The sequence below is a fragment of the Phodopus roborovskii genome, unplaced genomic scaffold (genome assembly GCF_943737965.1).
Source record: "Phodopus roborovskii unplaced genomic scaffold, PHOROB, whole genome shotgun sequence".
NCBI lineage: Eukaryota > Metazoa > Chordata > Mammalia > Rodentia > Cricetidae > Phodopus > Phodopus roborovskii.
The window spans coordinates 16,212,960-16,238,419 of record NW_026125397.1 but is presented as its reverse complement, the minus strand read 5'-3'; the positions used below and the strand labels follow the sequence as shown (position 1 = coordinate 16,238,419).

Genomic DNA, 25,460 nt, shown 5'->3' with positions numbered 1-25,460 from the left:
AGCTGGACAAAGCAGCCTTACAGACTACAGCTAAGATATCTGAATCTTCTTCGAATCCCCCAAGACAGCGCCCCTTACCAGCAGGAAGTAGTTTGGAAAGAACGATGCCCAAATTCCCAAATATTGCGTATAAATGTTTGTTTTCATTTAATTGGACTTTGTTATATAAAATAAAAGAAATAAAAAATCAAAAAAAATATTGATATTTTTGCTAAGACTCTATAAATGCAATACCAGTAGGCATTCTAGGAGGTATGTGGACCAAGCCTACCTCCATGGATAATAAAAAAGTGCAAACTTGATTTTAAAAAGCTATTCACGGACAGCAGAGTCATGGGTAGATCCTAAATGTCTTAAATTTAAGTCTGTGATGTTTCAGCTAAATGAATCATTCAATACATTACATATTCATTTTTCCTTCAGTAATCAAACTGTCATTTTCAGAGGGTGAAACACATGTATTTACCTGGAACAGAAGGTTGCTTTTCAGTGACATGGTTCTAAGAGACAAGACAAAGAGATGAGAAGTTAAAAAATAGGAAAGTTTGGGATCAGGTATGTTAATCTCACCAATCAAAAATAATATCACTACCACACTTTAAAGCCAAATTGGAAGCAACTGTTAATTAAATACTGGCCAGGTCAATTTCCAGGTTTATGGGAAATGGCCCAAAATCAAATATGGCAATGGCTTAAAAAGGAAAATACATAATGTATTGCATTTCACATCAGGTCCAATCAGGGACAAGCATTTATCCTGAATACTTCCTGCCTACATACTTCCGCCCACATCTGGTGCCCATGGGTCCAACAAACATATTTAAGGGAGTGAAACATGTGTGGCTTTTATTCTCCCATAATCAATAGTCTCCAGTATTTCAGGAACTATCAGTTCTTGGACAAGGGGCTTTCAGATCACAGGCATTTTTGTTTCATGGTTCTCTTAGGAATAGTAATTAAAATGTAACTTTGTCTCTAACAATATTCTTGCACAAACTATGTTTTATTGCCAAACGAGCTTCATAGAAGAAGTACTAATACACTAAGACATACTTATATACTATTTTCTGGGGAGACATGTGACAGAGTAAGCAAAAATATTATACAATGGCGTGAAGTCAACAGGAGGACAATCAAACAATGTTACACAAATAGAGCAGTGGGTATCTCAAGAGCATTAAGGACTGAGCACACAGTGGCACTGAGAATGATAACTTCAGGCTCCTCATGGGAGAAAAGTCAACTTCCCAAGAACTGAACCATTAATTTCTTAGATGTCCTAATCCCAGTCCCAGAGTGTCCTTGTAAAGTTGGCTGCTCAGCAAGGACAGAGAACTATATTTCATTTCTTCTTTTACCAGGACCTCTGAGAAAGCCTTGGATTACTCTGCCTCTCAGTATTGTATTTGTACTTTTATTCATTTATTTCTATATATGCATTTATATGTATATATGGTTTGTGTACTTGTATGTGAATGCACAAAGTATATACAGTGTTTGTGAAGACCAAAAGAGGACATTGAATATTTTAGTGTAACCAGTGTTTGCTAGCCACTATATGGGTGCTGGTAACTGAACCTAGGACTTCCATAAGAAAGCAAATGCTTTTAGCTACTGAGTCATTTCAGACCATTATTTGTACTTTTCTGATTCATTATCATTTCTAATAAATAAAGACTGTACATGTTATTTCATTGAAAATCCTGATGGATTAAAAACTCTAGAAAGCCTATTAAAGGCCTTTACAGGTGTAAATTAGGTGATTCATAGATTTAAATATTAGTTTCAAACATTTATCGATGCAGAATTCAAGGATACATTCAGGAGAGGAGGAACATGTATCATCAGTCCAAGAGATTGTCAAATGGTCATGGGACCATATTTCCATTGTTCTTTCATGTTCATCAAATAAGGGAAAGTAGAAAGTAAAGGTATAGTTATATGCATATCTAAGTGCTTTTTCTTCAAGGAAAATGGCTAAAAAATAATTTTACATATTACATGTATTTTGACTCAAATAACAATATGCACATTTTAGATTAGTTATGACATCCCAAGATAACCCCCAAACAACTCTGTAATTCTAAATGACACAGTTGTGAATGACATCTTGTTTTGCCAGTAGACTTATGGTGGTGGTCCCATCCTAGGAGCATGGTTTCAGGTGTGAAGATGTGATCTCATATGAGGAAGAATAGGCGTTGGCTCACCCTCTTGGGCAGTAGTTGGAACTCTAGAAGGGCAGAGACTACATCTTCAGGAGCAGAAAGACCACATCAGTTATTTACTAATAATTGTGTAAGTACTTCCTAAAAGATGCCCATTAATCATTTATCTAGGGTCTTATTATTCATTTAAACCCCACCTTCACAGTTGGTCTTCTGTTTATTGAATAATCCAAGAATAATGCTTTGAACTTGATGGTTTACAGAATTCAGTGTTGTCAAGAGACATATGATAAGAAAGAAAGGGCAACAGGTATCAAGGACACCTTGTAATGTGAGAGGTGACAGATTGTTTCTAGGTATTCAACAAAGATGAGTGATTGCTTGCAAATTGATAAAACTCTACTGCAATTCAGTAATCAGTATAGGGAATATCAGAATCATTGCTTTTTGCTGAATCAGTCAATTTGCCTCTCTAAATTTATACTAGTTAGACCATGTCTTATTAAAATTAAAAAAGAATTTAATGTGATATATTGAATTATAAATAGCATAATGGAATTATAAAATAGCTCAGATCTCCTTACATGATGGAATTGTTGCCATGGGAACAAAAAGAAAAGTTAATTAATGCATGCTTTTCCTGTGAATAAGTAATGTGTACAGAACTTATATATTTTTAGTGTTTTCTATACTTACTTTATTTATATGTCTGAAAATATTCAAAAGAAGCCTAAAGGCAGGTTACTTCCTTAGTTTTCTTTTAAAGGTTTTCATTGTATTTGTTAAATGAAGAAAAAAATGAAGTCCTTCATTACCAGTAGGAATCCCAGATACCTCCAGTATTCATCATTAGCAATTATAATTTTAAACAATGAAAAGATACATATCAAATATTTGTACAGAGGACAAAGAGAAAAAAGGCAGGGCATTTTTCCCAAAATACCACCAAACTCAGCTGTTTTCTCTCTCTCCAGCCAAAAGAATTCATACTTTTACATTTAATAGGAACAGAAATATATTTTCTACAACTGAGTATTTATTTGGAACTTTAGGGATAATGTTATTAGATTTATAACTAGACAGAGTTTATCCTAACAAAATGTTTTTGTAGCTTCATATATTGAGGGAAAACTAATGAAGCTGTGTTCTAGAATGAAAAAGAAACCAGAGTTTAAAAATGTAGTCTGCATTTTCATTGGTACAAGAAAATGGTAAGCAGAAAATGGTAATGTGCTGATAAATATGTTGGCTACTAGAATTAGTTTTGAGTATTCAGGTCCAGGTCCAGGCTGACATGGTTGCCACAGCAATTCTTCATTTCTGGAAAACTCTTTCACATTTTTGCGTTGTCTCGTGATATTTTGTAGTTTACCCCTTAAATGGAGATATTTGTCTAGTTTTCTAATCTGCCTTAATGAATAGGCTACTCTCTCTGTGCATACACTACATGCAAATATTTCAAAGGGCAACTTTGACCTGCAACAGAGACTAAGTCACTGCTCTTGTGCTGATTCAATGCGTCCTTGTATTAAAAAAAAATTTTTTTTTCTTTTTCTTTTAGTTCTTTGTTGCTTCTATTCTTCCTACCTGTCAATAAATGCATGAAGGACTTGATGCACATTAAAAATCATGTGAGGCTCTCTGAAACTTCACTGATGCTGCTAGCATTCATGGGAATGCTAAACTCATGAAACTTCTTTAAACTTGGTAACTGTATTTGAATTCTATGTCCTCTTGAGGATTCTCTCCAGCAAAACTTTGCTGATTTTCCTTGGATTCACAGGAGCCTGATTACAAAAGGGTATGGAAAATGTTCTTGCACCTGCTTCCATAAACACCCTGGAAGACATTTTCTATCTTTTAGTTGTTAGTTGTTAGCAGTAATTAGCACTCAGTAGGTGAGGAGCTCACCCTAAGGCAAGCCATTGCACATGCTTAGTGTCAATTCAGTGATAATGTCAGTGTTGTACTTTTATTTTCCTACTGTTTTCATCCCTTGATCTATTGACTGAAATTTTTCTTACTATTTATTTTTCTGTTAAATGAGAACCTTTACTGAAAAATCAAGTTTTCACCCCAACTAAGAAAGAAATAATCTTCATGCTCTTCTGTAATGGTTGAATAATGGTTGAGTTTTCGGGGGGGCACTTATCTCTAGGAAATTTATCAATGCATTTAATGGGTCCAAATACTTTGGAAATAAAAGCCCCACATCACCTTTTATATTAGCTTGTCTGGCCCTTGTGAATGAAGTACACATGTTCTCTTTGCTGCTTTTATGACAATAGACAACGTGGTTGAGTTGATTATTTTTGGTTTTATACCAAATGTTCAAAACTCTTGTTTGTTTAATACATATTCTATCTTTATAAGCCTTTGCATAGTATTTCAGTGGAACATTTTACCTGTACAAAGAGCCAATATTAAGACTGTCAGAAGTAACTACTTGACACTCTTCCCTTCTCTAGTGAGGGAATATTCATGGAAAAATAGGAATGAGTGTAGGAAGATTCTTGAAGGCAAGGGAAATATCCTCAGAAATAACACAGGCAATGGAAATGTGGGAAGGGAAGATGATTGACATTTTAAGTACAATCTCCTGTTTTTCTTTTATTCAAAATTCACATAAGTGCTTAAAAGATAGCTATTTAATTCAGCCTTACCTTCATTGTTAAAATAATGATTGAAGAGTATAAATTCTGATCTGTGACTCATGTAACTCACTGCTAATTCTTCCCAAAATAAAACAGACTTTCTTATTGAGTTACATGATTTTTTAACCTTACATTTAAGAGATGAACAGAATGTATATACCAAAGCAGGATAAAATAATGGTAACAGTGACAGTGGTGGTGATTATTATGAGAATAATGATTCAGGTCATGATAATAGTGATGATGGTGATGATGATGTTGTTGAGGACGATAGATACTTTCAGGTTTAAAAGAGACTGCTTCTTTTCCCATGTCTTCATACACATCACTATTCTATTGTGATTATTTTTCACTTGACTCTCTCTTAAAAGAAGGGAAGAAAGAGCTCAGAGAGATCATTTTAGCTAGTCTTCACATATGAAATTTTAATACAGGAAGACAGAGAAAGCGTGCCTACTTTCAAGACTGGTTTATTTGTAATGACATTATATGACAATTATCATAGAAAATTAATATGTTTGCAATTTTTTCATAAAGATTCTTCAAGAGCTTTGCTATTAAAATAAAATATATTAAACTTTCCAAGACAAATTATGATCCAAAAATGCAATACTTGAGTAAAAAATATGAATCATACTTCTAAAAAATAGTCAGAAGTTTTTGCTAAATTTAAGGTGAAAAAAGGAAGCAATCTTCTGAAGGCAAATAGAATATCATAAAGGTATAGTACTGTATACATTTACCAACTATGTTCCAAAATTGAATCTTCACCTCTGCAGGTGCACCATGTAATTTAGAGGCTTATCTACCCATACTGATTACGCAGTAATACTGAGTCACCGCAACCAAATCACAGCCAATTGTAATCCAAAGAATAATAGATACAAATGAGAAATGAGACAACCAGAAGCATTTACAGATGTTAATGGTCACTGATAATTGGTTAAATTCTGTGTGTTCAGTTTTCCTACCTAAAAGTGTCCTATCTCGTGAAATCATTTGTAATATTTAGATCACACATATAAAAGTACAATTTACTGAATAGTCAATGTGTTACTGACAAACCAATGTGATAATGACTGTTCAGTTTTTTTCTAATTTTTGTCAACCATTCTCTATATGATAGATAATTTTCTAGGAACTTTGCATGTATGAACTCTTTTAATAACTGGAACAACCCTGAGATGTTGTTACTATTAATAGTCTCAATTATGAATGATAGAATTAAATCACAAATTAAATAAATTCACCCAAGGCACACTTTTTTGGCATAGACTGTGTCTAGATTCACTGAAACCAAAGGATCTGATTTCTCCACAGTATAGAGTAGGAACTAGAATCACACGGTAAAAATATGACTAAAAACCTGGGGGTTACAGTCACAAAAAGAGGAACATAGTATGTACTCACTCATATATGGATTTTAGACATAGATCAAAGGATCACCATCCTATTATTCATACCACCAGAGGAACTAGGATACAAGGTGTATTCCAAGAGATTCATATAAAGTCCCTCACAGAACCAGGAAGGGACAAGTCCTCCAGAGCTCAGGGGAAGTGGGGAGGAGGCAGCAAATGGAGAAAGAAGTAGGAGAAAACAAGGGGGAGGAAAGGAAAACACGTGCAACGAGGAAGATTGAGCCCGGTTAGGAATAGAAGACAGGAGAGAGAGAGAGAGAGAGAGAGAGAGAGAGAGAGAGAGAGAGAGAACATAATAGAGGGAGCCAATATTAGTTTGATGATGAAATTGAACACAAAGAAAGGTCTAGAGAACTACAAGACTGCTGCCAACTAACAATTTGAGTGTCCGTGGAAAGGCTACCATAAATGCCCTTCCCGGATAGTGAGATCAACAACTAACTTATCCATGGAGAACTCATCTAATGCCTGTTGGAAACAGGAACAAACACCCATACATAAACACTGGGTCGAACTAGAACCCAGATGCAGATGGAGAAGATAAGACCAGGCTGCAGAAACACATAGAGACAGCTTACCTGAACAAGGAGGAGCTAACGGGCCACCAGACTGATAGCTGGAAAGCCAGCATGGGACTGACTCAGGACCCCCTGAATATGGGTCTCAGCCAGAAGGACTGAGCAGTCTAAGGGAACCTCAGACAGTGGAGCCAGGATGTATCCCTGGTACACAAAAGGACCTTGCTAACACATCCCCATGGAGGAATAACTGCCTTAACCTAGAGACAGGAGAGAAGCCCTAGTCCCTACTTCACATGACCTGTGAGATCTACATGACCCCAACTGGATGGCATTCCCCCACATATGGAATTGGGGTGGAGGGATGAGAGGGGAGGGTGGTTAGGGTGCATATAAGAGGGCAGACAGGGTAAAAGGGAGGGAGGGAGGGTGGGAGGAAGGGAGGAAGGGAAGGAGGGAAGGAGGGAGGGGGAACTGGGATCGACATGTAAAACAATAAATTAAATAAAAAAATGCTTTGACTGCAAAATTTAAGTTCAAGGACAAGTTACTGGGGAAAAGGATTTCTATTTTTGTTTCCACAGAAATTGAAAAGCAGTGGATTCCTTCCAGACTAATGTGGTTTGATCAAGCCAGACTGCCCGAAACAGAGCACCAAGTGATCCTACATTCAAAACAGCTGGACAAAGCAGCCTTGCAGACTACAGCCAGGATTTCTGCATCTTCTTAGAATCCCCTATGACAGCAGCTCTTACCAGCAGGAAGTAGTTTGGAAAGAACGACACCCAAATCCCCAAATATTGTCTATAAATGTTTGTTTTCATTTAAATGAACTTGGTTATATAAAATAAATTACAAAAACTGGGGGTTAAATGACATTTAGTTTACTTTGTCTACTTGTAGTGTCAATCTAAGAGTGGCTTCTCTGATTCACTGCTTTGCTACATGCTCTAGGCAAACATCAAGAAATAGTAACTAAATCCTAATTAATTTCTTCAAACTGTCTCTCTTTTATTGATCTACTGTTTCTTCAGGCAATATAAAACATTTGATTAGATTTTTGCTGTCTCGTTTCAAATCACGTTACAATTACATTCATAATATAATTTACTCAACTTATTGGGAATTGTGGCAAGCACAAACAAATCAACCCTATCCATATCATAAATATGTTTATATATAATGCATCTGTATGTGTGTATGTGTATGAAAGTTAATATTCATTATTTTCCTATCAAATTTATAAGTGAATACATTTCAATAGTATTGTCTTTCAATTTCTTGTAGAAAAGTGTCCTTTACATTTGTATGTATAGTTATTTCATGAAGGCCAAAGTATAATAAATACATGTTGCTGAATTATAGAAGTAATCATAATGCAATAAAAAACTTTTGACTCATGATTCAGATCATCTTGCCTGAAATTTTAGCTCTTCATCTTTTATGATTAAAGCAGTTATGTTCAGTTTTCCTTTTCTGACTCTGAATTACATCAGTAATTTATAGTGCCAGTAAGAGAGTATAGAAGATGACACGTGTGATGGTGCTTCTGAAACAAATGTGCTGTGTGTAGTGTTTCACACACCAGTAAAGCGGGAGAATTGTGATTCCTTTATAATCTTCCAATGACAATCTGTGCATAACTTTTAAAGAGCCCAAGCACACAACACCCGTTGGCTTGAAAACTTTCAGGTATTTATTAGATTTTACACTAAGCACACCGAGGGAAATGTTTAAAGTAGTTTGTAATTTCATGCACTATCATTTTAATTCAATTGATTTCATCAAAAATCCTCTTTTAGAAGTCAGTTTTCATAGTTATTTTCTAAACAATAGAGCAAAGAAAACTGAAAGAAATGGATGAATTAGTAAATATGATGGGAAACAAGGGCCATGTCAGTTTACTTCATTCTAGCATGAATTAAAATAAAATAAAATAAACAAATGGACAAAAATCCAGAAAGAGAAATTTGGGAGCACAGAATATTTTACTACAGTCTTTCTTCACTATTCTTACAGATCAAAAATGCACACTACCTTCCATGCACAGTACTAACAACACATTGCATTCTGAAAGTACAGTAGCAATATGAAAGTCATTTCAGAACACTGGTAGCAAGAGACCTAGGAAGCAGAAAGTGTGGCATCTAGGTTTTACAGCACAGTGGAAGGTTAGGAACAGAGCAAGCAGATTTGCTTGTGAATCCTGCACATATATTCATGGGTATTTATGATCTATAGCTTCAAAGGAGAACAAGAGATTCTCAATGAATGCTGAACAAAATTACATCTGTTGTAGAAGTATTAAAAAATTTACTCAGTGTTGAACTTCAGTTCAATTCCATAGTAAGTAATTCTTAGTTGTGGCATATTTTAACAATAGAACTCAATATTATTTTAATGCATAATGGCTTTGTTTTCACTTGTTTTCTTCCACTGAAGCATCCTGTACAAACACAAGAAATCAATCAGTCCATTCTCTATCCGTAATCTGTCCCTGTTTAAATCAGTCCTAAGCTGTAATAGGTTACTCTTAATACAATTTTAGACAATCAGATTTATAATAAAATACATTTTACATGATGAAAGATTAGCTAATTATTAAGAAATTTGGGACATACGTGCTCTTTGTCACATCTATGTCAGAAACTGATATTATTCATAGATCAAATTCACATTTAAAGTGGATCTCTACAAGTCATCTCAGACCACAGGCCATGAAGGCATCAAAGCTATGAGTCCTTTATTTGGTTCTTATGGCAAACTATCAAATCATTTTGATAATATTTGGGTCATGTTCCTGTAAGATCTTATTATTGACTGGCTAAATATTGTGTTATAACTTCACAGTAAGTGGAAAAACTACTTTTTTAATTTCCTTTGTACCATGCCTTAAAGAAGCCAAACAGCAGGAGGAAATAATATACATAGCTAAAACATATGGCTTTCCAGTCACTATCAAATTTTTAAAAATCTTCAGGTATCCTATAAATTTCCACCTTCCCTAAATTAGATGCATACTTGCTTATGGAAAAGTAATTTGGTCCAGTGAAAATAGAATATTCTCAGAGATGTTTTTTCATAGATAACACAAAGTGATGTTATTGAAAGACTTATTTAAAAATATTGCTGTTTTTAAATGTATATGGGATGTTCTGATTTGAATAATTTATAGAACTTTACTTAGTGGGGACTATCATTGTAACTCTCTGAAATATTGTATTACATCTATAGTGTATTTAACATCTTCTAAATGTTTCATTTTATACTCTATTTGAAGACTTTATGCTAATGTAGTACCATAAGTACCCCACAAGAAATGAGATTTTTAGGATGTTTGCCCAACCCTGAATCTAAATTTTTATGCATGTGTCTTCTCTTTCATATTTCTTATGGCCATTAATACACACTTGTGTATAAATGTACAAATAAAAGGAAAGCTATAATACAAGTTAAAATAAAAGGCCACCTCTGCTATGTTTTAGTCCTGTATTTGATACAGTCATTACTTCTCTTTTCCTAACCCTATCACATTTCTGGTACAAAGTCTCAATAATTTTAGAAATAGAATTGTAGAAATATATTTTACTCTTTCTACACATAATACAGAAATAAACAGCTTGCATCTTTAATTTTAAAAATGATCTTGATAAGTCATAATTCCAAAATCAAACAATTATTTCTTCCAGTCATGTAGAGCAGTCTGGACATTGTTTGGTGTCTATCAGTTCTCTTGATAGAGTGATTGAAGTTCTAGAAACAAATACATAGAATTCTATTTAAGTTGCAATAAAGGGTATTTTATGATATTTCCACCACCCTTTTATGAGAAGGCGATGTCTCAGTCCACTAGCCAAAGGAGAGTTTTTCTAGGTTTTTATCATGAAAGCTAATTCTGTGACTTCTCATATGAAGATGAATTTAGGATAACTGTTTTGTGAATCTTGATTCCTTTTACTCTTGCTGATGAGTTACCCCAACTGAATATTTTGTTTAAAAAAAAACTATCTTAGCAAAAGAAGAAACACACTGCAAAACATATATATAAACTGTTAATACATTGAAAATGGCTTTCCACTGATGGCCTTCCTGATGCTTCACAAATGAGCACCGATATCATTTACCTCAGAGTTATTTCAACAGTGGAAGAAGCAAAATCATTAGAAAGAAGCTATAATTTGAAAGGTTCAATGCATCTCTCTTAGCATGCTGTAGGCATTGGCAAGTACACTTTCCCTTTTCTTGTATTAAAACCATTTTTAGCCAAAGAAACAAGGAATTTTCAAAGATTTTTAAATAGATGCTCTCAAGAATGATTCATAATTAGACGTGCATTTTAATAACATATCCAGTCACAAAGAGCTTTTATTAGGCAATTTAGACTACAGTTACTTTCCAGAGTGACAATGACTTTTGACTAACTCAATTCATGAGGATGAGTGGATGTATGAGTAGGTGGGATGATTTACCTGAGGGGTAGCAGGGTGTGGGGGGGGAACAAGAGAAGGGAAGGGAGTGGGAACTGAGATTGGTTTGTAAGGTTTTTTAAACTGAAAATAATGAGAAGAAATAAAATAAACGGTGCTGTAGAACAAATGCATGCATATCATACAGGTACATAAAGAGAGTGTTTTTCCATAGGCGGGTACTGTAATTGACAAGATCATTCCTTCCTCCATCATCTCTTATCCTGTGACAACTGCTTCACACATTGTTTTGCATCTTGGAGTGTATCCCCATGCTTATTATTATTTGTGAGTTGTGAGTTTGCATTTCCTTTGGCTAGACAAGCTAAAATTTCTCAGTTTCTAGACATATAATATATGCAAGTATTCTTTTTTATTTATTGGATTTACTTATTTTAAATATCAATCCCAGTTCCCTCTCCTCCCACCCTCTCTCCCTCCCTCTTTCTCTCCCTCCCATACTTCTGACCACCCTCCCATCCCATTCACACACACCCCTCCCCACACTCCACAGGGAGGGTATTCTTGAGCTCTATTCTGGAACCAAGTTAAGGGACTCAAGAAGCAAGTTTATGCTGTAGGAGGATTGCTTTTAAGACATTTTAGAGCAGTTTGTACTCTAATCCCCACTATCCATCCAAAACTCTTCTCTGCAAAATTTAGAAATGTTTCTAAATCATCTCATGAGAGCAGATGCTATTTCTGTGTGTGTACACTGGATATAGTTTGCTCTAGTAATTTGAAATGGTGTTTTCTCTAGCTGAAGATAATTTTCAATTGTACTTATGTATGTATAATCTTGAATTATTCCAAGTATCAGGGTTAGTATTCAGAAAGGTTACCAGGACTGTAGCAATACTCTCTTCTCTCCAGTTTTGCAGCCTTCAGCGTCTTGCTCAGTTCTGTAACCCTGGGACACCCGTCTGCCCTCTTCATGATCTATGGGTTGGAGATACTATAAAGTTCATCATTCAAGACCTTCATAGGATTCATTTTGCTTGCTTCCTATTTCACAACAAAATAATTTTGTTGCCTGACAATTAGTATCTAACAAACCATAATTTAGTCTTCTGTCTTAGCTTTGACTTGTTTTAGGCAGATGGATAAATTCACTTCATTTTTAACCCTTCTGGACAAGGCTGTATTTTTAAAATTATTTACATATTTATTTTATTTTTAATGTGCATGCGTTAATGCAATGAAAGTATTCATTTAATTTCAAATGCATACTCCTTTAAATATTTTCTTTATTGTTACCTAATTATTACTTATTTTAAATTATTTCATAGAAGGCAATATTGAATTTGTTGAGGTAATGGTATCAAAGGCACATATTTTACTAGAGTAAGAGTTAGAATTGTTTAGTCATGTAGATGAATTATCAACAAAAGAAACTCAAATGTTTGAAAGACATTTAAGGAAGTGATCAACATCCTTAGTTATCATGGAAATACAAATCAAAATGAATCTGAGATACCATCTTACACCTGTCAGGTGGCTAAGATAAAAAAACACTGGGGACAGTTTATGTTGGAGAGGACATGGATCACTCCTCCATTGCTAGTGGGAGTGCAAACTTGTACAGCTACTTTGGGAAAACATATAGTGGTTTCTCAGAAAATTTGGGAATCAATCTACCTCAACAACTAGCAATATCACCTTGGTCATATACCCAAAGGATGCTATCATACCACAATGCTATTTGCTCAACTGTGTTCATAGCAGTGTTATTTGTAATAGCCAGAACTGGAAACAACTTAGATGTCCATCAACCAAAGAATAGATAAAGAATATGTGGTACATTTATATAATGGATTATTACTCAGCATCTAAAACATGAAATCTGAAGTACATGAAGAAACATGAAGCATAAAAAGAACTACTGAGTGAGGTAGCTGAGACTCAGAAAGACAAATATGGTATGTGTCCATTCATAAGTGGATATTAGACGTAAAGCAGAGGATAACCAGGCTACAATCCACAGCCCCAGAGATGTTAGGTAAAACGGTGGACCCTAAGAGGGACACACATGCAGGGTCCCAGGAAGGAAAAATATTTGAGGTCTCCTGGGTTAACTAGAAGGGTAGGTAGAAGGGAAGAGATGGAGGATGGGAACATGAAGGATCAAGAAGACCAAGTTAGGGGAAGGATGGAGAGGGAGACCAATGAAAGAGATCTCCGTAATCCTAATGGAGGATTATGGAGAAATCTGGGTCTAGAGAAATTCTCAGATTTTCTCTACAAGGATAACCCCAGCTAAACTCCTAGTAATAAGGTAGACAGTTTCTGAATGGGCCTTCCCCTTTAATCAGATTAATGACTGCCCTAATTGTCATTATAGAACCTACATTCAGTAACTGATGGAAGCAGATACAGTGACCCACAGCTAAGGACTGGGCTGAATTCCTGGAGTTCTTTTGAAGAGAGGAAAGAAAGATCATATGAAAAGGGAGGCTCAAGGCCATGATAGGTGAAACCACAGAGAGAGCTGACCAAGGTAGTGTGACCTCATGGACTATGGACTGACAGCAGGGTAACCGGCATGGGACTACATGAGACACTCTGAATGTGGGTGACAGTTACGTGACTTGATCTATTGGGGGGGGGGAGCGCTTGGCACTGGCACCAGAATATAACCCAGTGGCATGAACTGGCTTTTAGGAGCCCATTCCCTATACTGGGATACATTGCTCAGCCTCAACTTGGTATGTCAGACCTTGGGCTCCCCAAGGAAGACCTCACCTCCTTTGAAGAGTAGATGGGGTGGGAGGATGAAGCAAGGGGGGCTGAACATGAGGAGGGAGGGGAAAGTGGCTTGGTGTGTAATTTGAAAAATAATTTTTAAATAAAAAAATTAAATAAAAATGTTTAAAAATCTTTTATGCACAAAGTACTTCAAGATTACTAAATGCAAAGTATATACCCTAAGTATGAATGTGTTTAACTAATTGCTTGAATATTAAAAAAAAAAAACCTCCTAGTAGAAAAGGTCAATATTAAAGATCAGTTAGATGTTCACAGAATATGTGTGTATATACATATGCATATTTGTACATGTTTGTAAGAGAGAGATGACAAATAACAAAAAGAAGTGACCATAAATTTGAAAGAGCCAGGAAGAAGGTAGGAAAGAGTCCTGAGGGAGGAAAGGAAAAGAAGACATGATATGGTTATATTCTACTTTCAGACACAGAAAGTGAAGAGCTTTTAAAACACAGTTTCACAGTCAGGTCTGGCAAGATAGTGTCAGGGGCTTTGGCTGTGAGTGGTTTACTATCATCTTTTGACTTTGAGCCATACATGTTGAGTCTGTTAGTTCTCATCTGTTCTCAGCACCTTCCTCATTAGGGTTGGGTGCAGGCAACTTTCCCCTATGTACCCTCCATTTGGCATGGAGGATTGGTACCCCAACACCAACACCCACATTTCTTCATACCATATTTATAGCAGTACTGTGAGGATGACTTTGCACATCTTTTCTGATGTCTTTTAAGATCAGTACAGCACTAATTTTCTGTAATTGCTATGGTAATGTTCTATCTAAAACCAGTCATCAGCCATGAGCATGGGAATATGTATAACTTGAGCAAAATGAACATCTATATTCCCTTGTCTCAGTTAGGGTTTCTATTGCTGTGATGAAACACCATGACCAAAGAGCAAGTTAGGGTAGGGATGGCTATAGTCAGGACAGGAACTCAAAAGCAGCCGGTATAACTGATGCCTTGTCAACTTGGCACACAAACAAATCACTATTAAGCTATAATCCTTCCTTTCTTGTTCATCCCCAATATCTCAAAATTAAGACTTTAAAAGTGCCATAGTCTTCACAAATGCAGACATAGTAAAAATTCAGTCCCTTTAAAACAGCCAGTCTCTTAAAATCCAAAGTCTTTGAAAATTCAAAATTTAACTGTGGAATCCAGTAAAATACTTTCTTACTTCAAGAGGAAAATATGTCATTGTTACAATCAAATCAAAGCAAAACCAAATTTCAACAGTCTAATGGGTGGGATCCACTCACACTTTTCTAGATTCCCCAAAGGGCATCATCAGTCACTTTTTGACTCTGCCCTCTGCAGCACACATGGCTGATTTTCTAGGCTCTGGCTGGCTCCACTCCTCTGCTGCTGCTGTTCTCGGTGGTCATCCCATTGTCCTGGCATCTCCAAAATGCTAGGCTCTTCTGCTCCCATTTGGCTGTACCTGTTCCAATAGCCTCTCATAGACTCTATTCATGGTGCCAAGTCTCAGCTTCATTCCATGGCCCCTTCAGCCCTGGGCCTTCAACTGCCACTGAGATTGTACCTTCACCAATGGCCTCTCCTGGCTTCTCACAGTGTCAAGCCCCAGCTGCTCTCCGTTACCCCCATCATGCATTAAAAAAAGTACCACTTGGGCTGGAGAGAGGGCTCAGCTTGTAAAGGCTAGGCTCGCAACCAAATATACAAAAACAGTACCACCTGGGTGATTCTTACACATGACCAAGTCCAGCACAGTGGACAACCTTGGTCACCTCTGGAAAACAGTTTCTCTGTGCTCTGGAGAAACACTTTCCAGAAGATGTCACCGCAGCAAGGCTGTTCTCTCTCTCTCTCTCTCTCTCTCTCTCTCTCTCTCTCTCTCTCTCTCTCTCTCTCTCATTGCTAATTTCTTAACTCCAGCTGACCAGCATTAAGTATCCCAGGAAGCAAACTTTCACTTTCTTAGTTCTTTAACCCCAGCTAACCAGAACAACAGATTTCAAAATAACAAAGGGCCCCAGTAAAGTTTGTAAACTTCCCTCTGAAGCTCACAAGCCAGACCTCCATATTCTACACTACTCTCAACTCTCACATTTTCCAAGCTCCTAAAGAACATCCCCCTGAGTTCTTAACACTCGATGGCTCTTCTAGCCCAAAGTTCCAAAGTCCTTCCACAACCCTCCCAAAGACATGGTCAGGTCTGTCCCAGCAACACCTAACTATGTGGAAACCAGTTTGCCTTAGTGTTTCTATTGCTGCAGCAAAACACCATGACCAAAAAGCAAGTTGGGGAGGAAAGGGCTTATTTGGCTTACACTTCCACATTACAGTTCATCAATGAAGGAAATCAGTACAGACACACAAACAGGACAGGATCCTACAAACAGGAGCTGATGCAGAGGTCAGAGAGGGGTGCTACTTACTGGCTTGCTTCCCATGACTTGCTCAGCCTGCTTTCTTATAGAATTCAGGACTATCAGCCCAGGTATGGTACTACCCACCATGTTTTGGGCCTTCCCCCATCGGTCATTAATTGAGAAAATGCTTTACAGCTGGATCTCATGGAAGCATTTCCTAATGTACAATTCCTTCTTTTCTGATGACTTTAGCTTGTGACAAGTTGACATGCAAAACCAGTCAGCAAAAACTCTCTTTTTACTTTTCTCACTGTTACAAATTAGAGAACAAAAGTATCCCAGCTGTACATAGTTCGAACATTTGTCCTTCCACTTTAACACTATAATATTCTATATGGTAAATTTAACATGATGTGGAGTGAATTATTGTTTATATGTTTCTGCATGGTCTATAAAAGACTCATTTAATTCTCATGGCCAATAAAGCATAGTAATTACTTTTAGAAGAAGCTTTGAAAACCAATATTCTGCAATGGCTCAATGTATGATTCAGCATCACTAATAATGACAGCACAACCAATTCTACATACATAGCATTAGAAAGCTGTAAAAGCAAAATGAACTATGTTCTTTTAAGCAGCTAGGACTATATACCAATTAATGGAGCCTTTTTTTTTTTTTTTAGCTGAGAAAAGCATATTTGATGATAGAATAAGAGATCTAAACACATCAACCTATGTAAGTCTCTCTCAAAAATCCATATAATAACTGAATGAGCTGCTGTAGAGTAAGGCAATGGAGAGATGGGTGACATAATAGGTATTAATATTTGGAGCATATAGATGATAAGTGTGAAATGCTTCCTAAATACTGGAATTTTTCTTCCTAAAAATACCTTTAAAATAGAGACCATCAAATTGCAAATATAAGACATGTATATAAAAAAACATAAATGCTACATCTGAGTGATATTAATACTAAGCATGGAAAGATGGCTCAGTATTAAAAGTCATTTGGCTAATGCATTTTTGCATTAGAGCTAATTAGATGAATAAATTATATAATTAAATAAACCAATGACGGAAAGCATGGGGCCAGAGTCAAGAACCCTACAAGAAGTAAAAGGTTAAGAAGGAACATATTGGGGAGAAAGAAGAATAACTTCCTCTGGAGATACTAGTGTTGAAATAAGTGATGCCTTATTCTGAAAAAGCAAACGAATTTGTGCTTTCAAATATAACACAAATTAAGATCAACTTTAGTAATTAGCAATTTGGCTTTACCTGAGCAATTATTTATCTTATCTGCATTTTCAAACTGCATACATCATCAGAGAGAAACAATAATTTAATTACCATACAGTTTCTGTATGTACAAAACTTAGGCCACAGAGATCCAGTTTAATTTATATTCTATGTACAGCATCTTCCTCATACTGCCATTTGTTAAATTAGAACCCTGGAGGGCACAGGTTCGAAGGTCACCACACTTGCTCACTCCTATACAAAGACGAACTGTGTACAGACACCAGGAAGCAACTGAAGAAAGCAACCTACTTGGGGAGGAAGAGACTTATGGGAGGAAGAAGTCATTGAAGGTGACCCCTGCCCACTGGCTGTGCACAGGGAGAGCTCCGGACCCCATTATTCATCGAAGTGACACACCACAGTGCTCATTCCGAAAGTACAAACACATTGTTCACAAGCAGAAGAAAAAGAAATTCAGAACATCTCCTCACGAGGACCATTGCATTGTTTGGGTTCTCTACCTGGAGGAAAGGCTCACATTCCACAAACCTGACAGGGCTCTCGGCGCATCTGGGGATGAAGTAATTGGGATTTTGGAAAAGCCAGTTTGCCAAATGCAGGCTCTTCTCCCAGGGAAGCGGCGCTAGGAAGGGGTCTTTAGCATTGCCCGGTTTTGAGAAGAGAACAAGAGCTGACACATCTCCCATTTCCCATTCCCCTTTCTTGCTAACCTGAATCTCACGATTCAAGTCGAACTCATTTGAAAAATGGAGCTTTTCCAGAAAGGGATGGTTAAAGCCATCTAACTGGACTTATCCTCCCCCCTTCCCCTGCTAATTAATGTCAAATTGTCACCTTTAGAAATAATTCTAGTTACTTCAGTTGTCCTAACAAAGTGGGGGGAAAGGTGGTTACAGCTCGCTAAAGACCCAAGGCTTTCAGGAGAGGGTCAGTGCCCCCCCCCACAGCTGGGAAGGCTGCTGAGCCTGGGTGGGAACCATTTATCATGGCCTTGAAATAGCTGGTTCCCAAAGGGGGTGACCTCTTAGGAGCATGTGAGGCACATCCCTAACTCCGAGCAAGTGACTTCTGTAAAAGGGTGCCCTACAGGAAGTTACTGATGTTTAATAAGGATCAGGAGAAACAAACAGGCCCAATAGATATTTATTCAGGGAGAAATAACTCACAACAGAGACAGATGAACACCAGCAGGTTCCTGGTCCCAAGGATGCCTCTGGATGTTCTCCAATCCCCGAACTGCAAGCAAGAGAGCTCTCTGAGCCCCCTCCTTAGACTTAGTTCCCCCAGGTCACATCCGGCCCTGTCTCCATCCCCAACGGGTGTGGTCTATGCCACAGGAGCAGCAAGGTGACTATCTCACTACAAAAGGGCGCCTTACAGGAAGTGATGTGGGCATTGTGTCCCAACTTCTTCCATATAGAGAGAGGAAGGCAACTCCCGGGCTTGCTGAAGGGCGGTGACAGCTGCTGGTTGACAGTAGGGAGAGAGACGACTTTGGGACTTCTGTTCCCAGGCAATCAGAAGGGCCCTAGAACCAAGGCCAGCAGGGAAGCCAAGGAGTTCCTCAGGACCCCTCGGGGCTGGGGAAGGCCAGTCTGTTAGGCCAGGGCAACACGGCATAGAGGAAGTGTAGCCCTCAGGCCCGGCCGGCAGGGACCTCCACACAGGACATGTGTCTAGCCTCCACCCTAGGGAAGTTCAAGGAGAGTTCAGCATCTATCCTCCTCCCACGCGCACATTCAAACGTCAGTAAGACTTTCAGGAAGACTGCCTTTACAACCTTGCTAAAATCCCTGTCACATTTTCCCTGAATATCCCTCTGGACATTCAAAACATAATGATAACACAAAGATTCAGTGATGGTGGTGTCTTTGGGCTGGACAGCGGTGTGTTTGGTCCAGGAAAGCAGCAGTTGCATGCTACCTGTAGGACCAATCGAAGCTTTCCTTTTCCTCGGCCTGGTTCCTGGGTTAGCAACTGCCCATGGAGCCATTAATGCTCCAGAAAATTACATGGCCTCACTGATGCGTGCTGTGTCCTAACAGTGACATGGTCCCAACTGGTTTGATAAGGGGACATCTTTCCATGAAGTTGGCTGACACTGCGTCCAATCCTCCCAACCTCCAAAAATGATTAATATATCATTTTTTTCTTTTTTTTTCCTTTTTTTTTAATAGCCCAACACTTTCAAAATGGATTGATCTTTTGTGCTGTAACTCTCTCCTTTGTTCACATGATTCTCTTTTCTAGCCTAGGTAGTGCTTCTGCATTTGAGTAGTCCAGGTCATCCTCAACAAAGCTATTTTTAAAAAAGATCTGCTCTACATATCTTTACTCCAACTGAAGGTATGACTTCCTCTTTTCATAGAAACCATTTCTTCAGCATCCAATCTTATGCTTTATGGTGGCTCAGGGATGTGGTCACTCACTTATGGTGCTGCATTGTCTACACAGACACCTACCAAGATACAACTAACTTTTCTCTGAATCATCTTTCTCGACTGTATATTTACTAGTTTTACCTGACAAGCTGGAAAAAGAATGCATGGTTATCTGGGCATGAACACTGGCTCAGTCATAGCCAGTGCAATGTGAACAGGAAGTGAACAGGTTACTAAGCCCAAGTGTCTAACACTACAGCCTAGGAAGATATGTACTACAATGAAAGTATTTAAAACTTGATGGAAGGAAATATGAGGAATACAAGACAAAAGCTCTATGTGCTAAAAGGTAAGTCACAAATGCAAAGTTCACCATTGTATATAGTCTTCTCAACAGACTGTCTAGCTCTATCACAGGTACATTATTATTATTATTTATGCTTTTTTCCTTTCCTACATGAAAACCAAAACAAAACCTTAAAGAAGGAGAAAAAGTAGAAAAATTAAAATGGAGAAAAACGTAGAGAAAAGATAAACAATGATCAGAAGCTCATTTCTGTTATTTGTATACATTAATTTTGGTCTGAATAAAATTTTCCTGTTTTTTTTTTTTTTTTTTTTTTTTTTTTCTCATTCAACCCAACATGAGGCTGTTGACTGGCCTGGGTGGATGTGAGCATAGTTTCCAAATATCCATTTTGTTCTTCTTATAACTTTTCTTCATTGACATACAGAACGTATTGTATGGTGTTAAATATGTAAACTACAAGGTTAATAAAGAAATATTAACATTTTTGTCAACTTTAATATGAATGACATTTCTAGGTAATGTCTTTTCTGAACTGTTGTAGGTGCATTGAATGAGTATTAAGGGATATATTCTTCTATTTAAGAGCTAAATGGTAAAAGTAAAATGAAAAGTTTATAAAATGGACACTAGAATTTTTGTGATTATTACTTTTCAGTTGTTATTTTGGATAACGTATCAACACTATTTTTCTCCTCAACAAAAGTCAATCAAATGTTCCTTCACATGGTTTTCTCTAGGACTTTGGAACTATACATAACCACTTTTCTAATGTTTGCAAAGAACCAACAAATAGCAATAGTTCATGTTAGATGATTTTCACACAACCCTTTTAAAAATAAAATGTTTTTAAAAGAGCAGATAAGATTATTAATAATGCTGAATCTTTTTTTTCCTTTCTAGCTCATGTAAAGAAACAACTAATTAATCCTATTAAAACTATAATTTGTGCCATGTCTATCATACTCTCATAAATACGAGTTTCCTTAGTCTTTTGAGATGCCTCAAATCTTTCCTTAATTAGAAAAATGACTGTCAGTTACCTTGACATAAACTTTTCTTATCAATGCACTAAAAGCTAAAAATAATAATATGCAAATCTGGATAGTTATATAAAATGAGATACCTACATTCAAAACATAAGTTTTTTTTTCTTTCCTTGCAAAGAAATTTCACTTGGCTTAGAAAACATTGTTGCCTAGCCCTTGTCCCACAAATTTTAAATAAGCTCATCTGGAATAAACTCTGTACATGCATATTTTAAAAGAACTCTCTATTACTTCTGATTATATCCAGAATTCAATTAAATTGACATGTTTCTAACATAAATATTTGAAAATATTACCACTATATGTTATATTCATCAAATATTTTTTCATGAGCATTGACTCAAATACTGCACTGAAAACGGAATATATATATTAGAATATACATGTATATATATATATATTCAACTTGTTCAGTCATTATGCTAGTATTTGTATGTATATGATATCAAGGCTGGCCATTTGTTATGACTTAAAATATCAGTTGGGAATGATCTCTTTTGCAAGGAATATTATTTTTCCTGCTCTCAGAATTTTTTAATTTCCTGAGTTATTTGTGTAGGGTTGAAGATCCTTGAGCTTTCTCCTTTCTTCATTAGTGCATATATAAATGTTTCTCTTGGTTAAATCTTGTTTAGGCAGCCATGTTAGTCAGACTTCTTGGATCTGACTTCTGACATTTTTAGAAGATGAAAACCACAGCATCTTTCTCCCCCAACTTCTACAGTAATTCTTTAGGTGCAATAGTTGTGTTGTAGATTTTAAGTTGGGTACCATTCAATCACTTTCTCTCTGCATTGTAATTGGTTGTGGTTTTCAGTAGTGGTCTCATCTATTCCAAGGAAACATTCCATTGATGAGGGTGGAGGCTTGTACTTATCTGTGGGTATGGTATAAGGATAAGTATACAATGTAGTTATGTGTAATGCTCATTTAGTAAAGAGGAAGTTGATCCACTTTACTTCCACTCCAAGACCCATGGCTTTATTACTCCCAGGTGGTTGCCTAGGTTTCTACTACCAGGAATGCTTTCCCTCTGTTCAGTAGTCTAATTAGAGAGCTGTTGATTACTATCATGTGTGTGCTATGACTGAAACCTTAGGCATGTCATGAGAAACACTTCTAACACCATGCAAAGAATTCCATATGCTAATGAGGAAAACCTGAGAGCTGTAATTTATGAATAATTACAAACATCTCTTTGTGATGGGTTTTTGAAGACATAAAGAAATGTCTACTTTTTATTCTAGTAACTAAAGGAAATACGTATTTGAATAGTTCAAATACAGGGAGACGAATGCTATCAAACTTTTATATGATCACAACAAACAAAAAACAGGTTCTGAGAACAGAGAGAGTCTTTTTTTTTATAAATATATAATTATACAATTTAGGTGATGATAATTTAATCTAAATATATTCAAAACTCTAGAAGATGCATATACCATGTGCAGAGATGGGAATAGGGTTACAAGGACATTGTATTTCCTTGATTTGGGACTAGAGAATTAGATATGAAGGACCTAGTTTGGTAGCAGAAATATCAGATTTTTTTGATATAGGAAATTACTGAAAATGTATAACAGGATAATTATAGATTAATATAGATGGTTAAGGTAGTTTTGATGCAGCATGGTATATCTTTGTGATACAAAGAATCTATTCAGAAGTCAGTTCAGTCCTTATGAAGAAATAATGAAGTCTTCAATTAGGGCAAGTAATAGTAGCTAGGAAATAGAATGTGAGTTTTGAAATGCAAATACTTTATATAATCACTTAAAATGAGTGCTGTCTTGTTCAAAATTAGAATTCAAGTTTAAATTTTAAAAAGGAAAATCTGGTATTTCTGTATCTGGTATCTCCTTCCAATTTTATGCTATTAACTACATAAATTTCAATTACCATAGCTGTTCCTCTCTTCAAGCTGTCCTAAATACTTCTTGGATATAAAAAGAGATAGAGAATTGAATGAGTCAAGAAGAGACTGAATTTATCAAGCCATTATTTTGTACTTCTAGTTGCATGTGGGCTGTAGTAGGAATCTGAAATGTCTCCATAAGGGTTGTGTGGGAAACTCTTGGTCTTGAGCCTAGTTCACTACAGGGAGGGGGCCAACATATTAGGTCTGGTCTAGTGGACCAACTTCAGGATATTGACAGCCTAACTGTGAAGGAGACAATGAGTCCCTGGACCCTTTACTTTACTGTGCAGTGTGTCGGGTAAATGCCTGTCCTTGGTCACTTACTCTGCCCATGATTCACCACCTTGCCATGAGATTTACAGAAGAAGAGCAAACAAATCATATCTTTATTCCTGCAATCTGGGAGCCCTAATGATTCTTTCTTTATGAATTGTTGCCATTATTGTCTGTCATTAGCTGACCAAAAATATGGATGTGATTAATAGAAGCTTTCAAATGGCTCAATCCTGCCACAAAATGGGGCTACTTTAACTATATGGAAAAAGACTCAACCTTTTAGTTCAAAAGATTTTTGGTATGTAATTATGTCTTATTTCGCCAGTGGACTTAAGGTGGCTTGGCTTTAGGTATGCAGATGTGATCTCTTAAAAGGAAGAGTATAAGGAGTAGGTTTTTCCCTTGCCGGCCTGGACCCACCACGGTGGCAGCTCCAATTAACACATAGAGACTCTGTATTTGATATAATGCTGTTGGCCAGGTACTAGTTTCTTACCAGCTAGCTTAAATATTAACCCATTTCTGTTCATCTATATATTTACACGTGCTTTCACCTTATCAGGGAGTGGGGCAGGCAATATTCAAACATTTCAAAGACCTACAGAATATGGCAGTTAAAATGGTTTAGGGTTTTTCTTGACAGTGAGACATAAATGCTCCTGGCAATACCACCTGTACCAGAAAGGAAAATGGAAGATGGACATCGAAGAAATGCATTATGAAGTTACTTCCAATATGGCAAGACTAGCCATTTGGACAAGATACTGCTCTTGTCTTGGCTGTTTGACTTTGTGCTGTATAAACTGGACATGCAGGACCCACAGGAAACTGACTGCTGATTCAAGATGGACATTGTGACAGAGTTCCTGCTTCATGGAAGAGTCTGCCAGACAGTCTGCAGGACACAGACAAAAATGACTGACAAACTGCCAATACAAGAAGACAGTTTAAAGTTTCCTGCTTTGCTGAAGAGTCTGCCAGACACACTACGGCCTATGGGCTGAAGATGGAACATTACAGAAGAACTTCAGGTGACTTGTCTCTGTCATTTCTAGAGTTTATATATTATCCTTCTGTGGACTTTGATGGAGTTGAAGACAAATAGTTATGGTTATAGTTTACCTTTGTTAGGATTAAAGATAAGTTACTTAGACTTTAGACACAAAGATAGGATAGCTTATTGAATATTTTCTTCAAATCTTTCTAAATGTTAATGGACTAAATATTGTTATCTGTGATTCTTACTTGATACATGTTGTGTTATATATTTTGCTATGTTAAGGTTAAAACCCTTCTTTTTATTTTAGACAAAAAGAGGAGATGATGGGAGAGGCCATTCTGTAGATATGTTTCTTATATTGGTTAATGAATAAAGCACTGTTAGCCAATAGGAAAGCAAAAGAGGAGGGACTAGGAGATAAGGAGGAAAGAGGAAGTAGGAAGGGGAAGTCAGTATGGAGAGAGACTGGGGAGACCAAACGCCTGCCCTACTCCCTGGTAAGGTGAAAGCACGTGTAAATACATAGATGAACAGAAATGGGCTAATACTTAAGACAGAGCTAGCCGATAAGAAACTAGTACCTGGTCAACAGAAATATATCAAATTCAGAGTCTCTGTGCATTACTTGGGGCTGGCGCAGCGGCAGGACAAGACCAGCCAGGAGGGCAGAAAAACCTTACTCCTTACATAAGAGGAAGTGTTGGCTCTCATTCTTGGGCTTAGTTGGAGAACAAGAAAGGCAGAGACTACACCTTCAGGAGTAGGAAGATCAGACCATGGTGGTTACTTACCATAATTGTGTAAATGCTTCCCTAATAAATACCTGTTAATCATTTATCTGGGTTTTGTAGACTCCTTTAAACCCGCCTTCATGGGTATAACCAGTAATTCAAACTGGGTGAATTTAATGTAAATTTGGTTTTTAAAAAATAA

The 25,460-nt window shown here is 36.9% G+C and overlaps 1 pseudogene; it reads right to left on the bottom strand.

The window, feature by feature from the left end:
• LOC127215012 (uncharacterized) overlaps positions 1-15,423 on the bottom strand; it is a 62,820-nt pseudogene extending 47,397 nt beyond the window's left edge.
• Between the last annotated feature and the right edge of the window lie 10,037 nt (positions 15,424-25,460).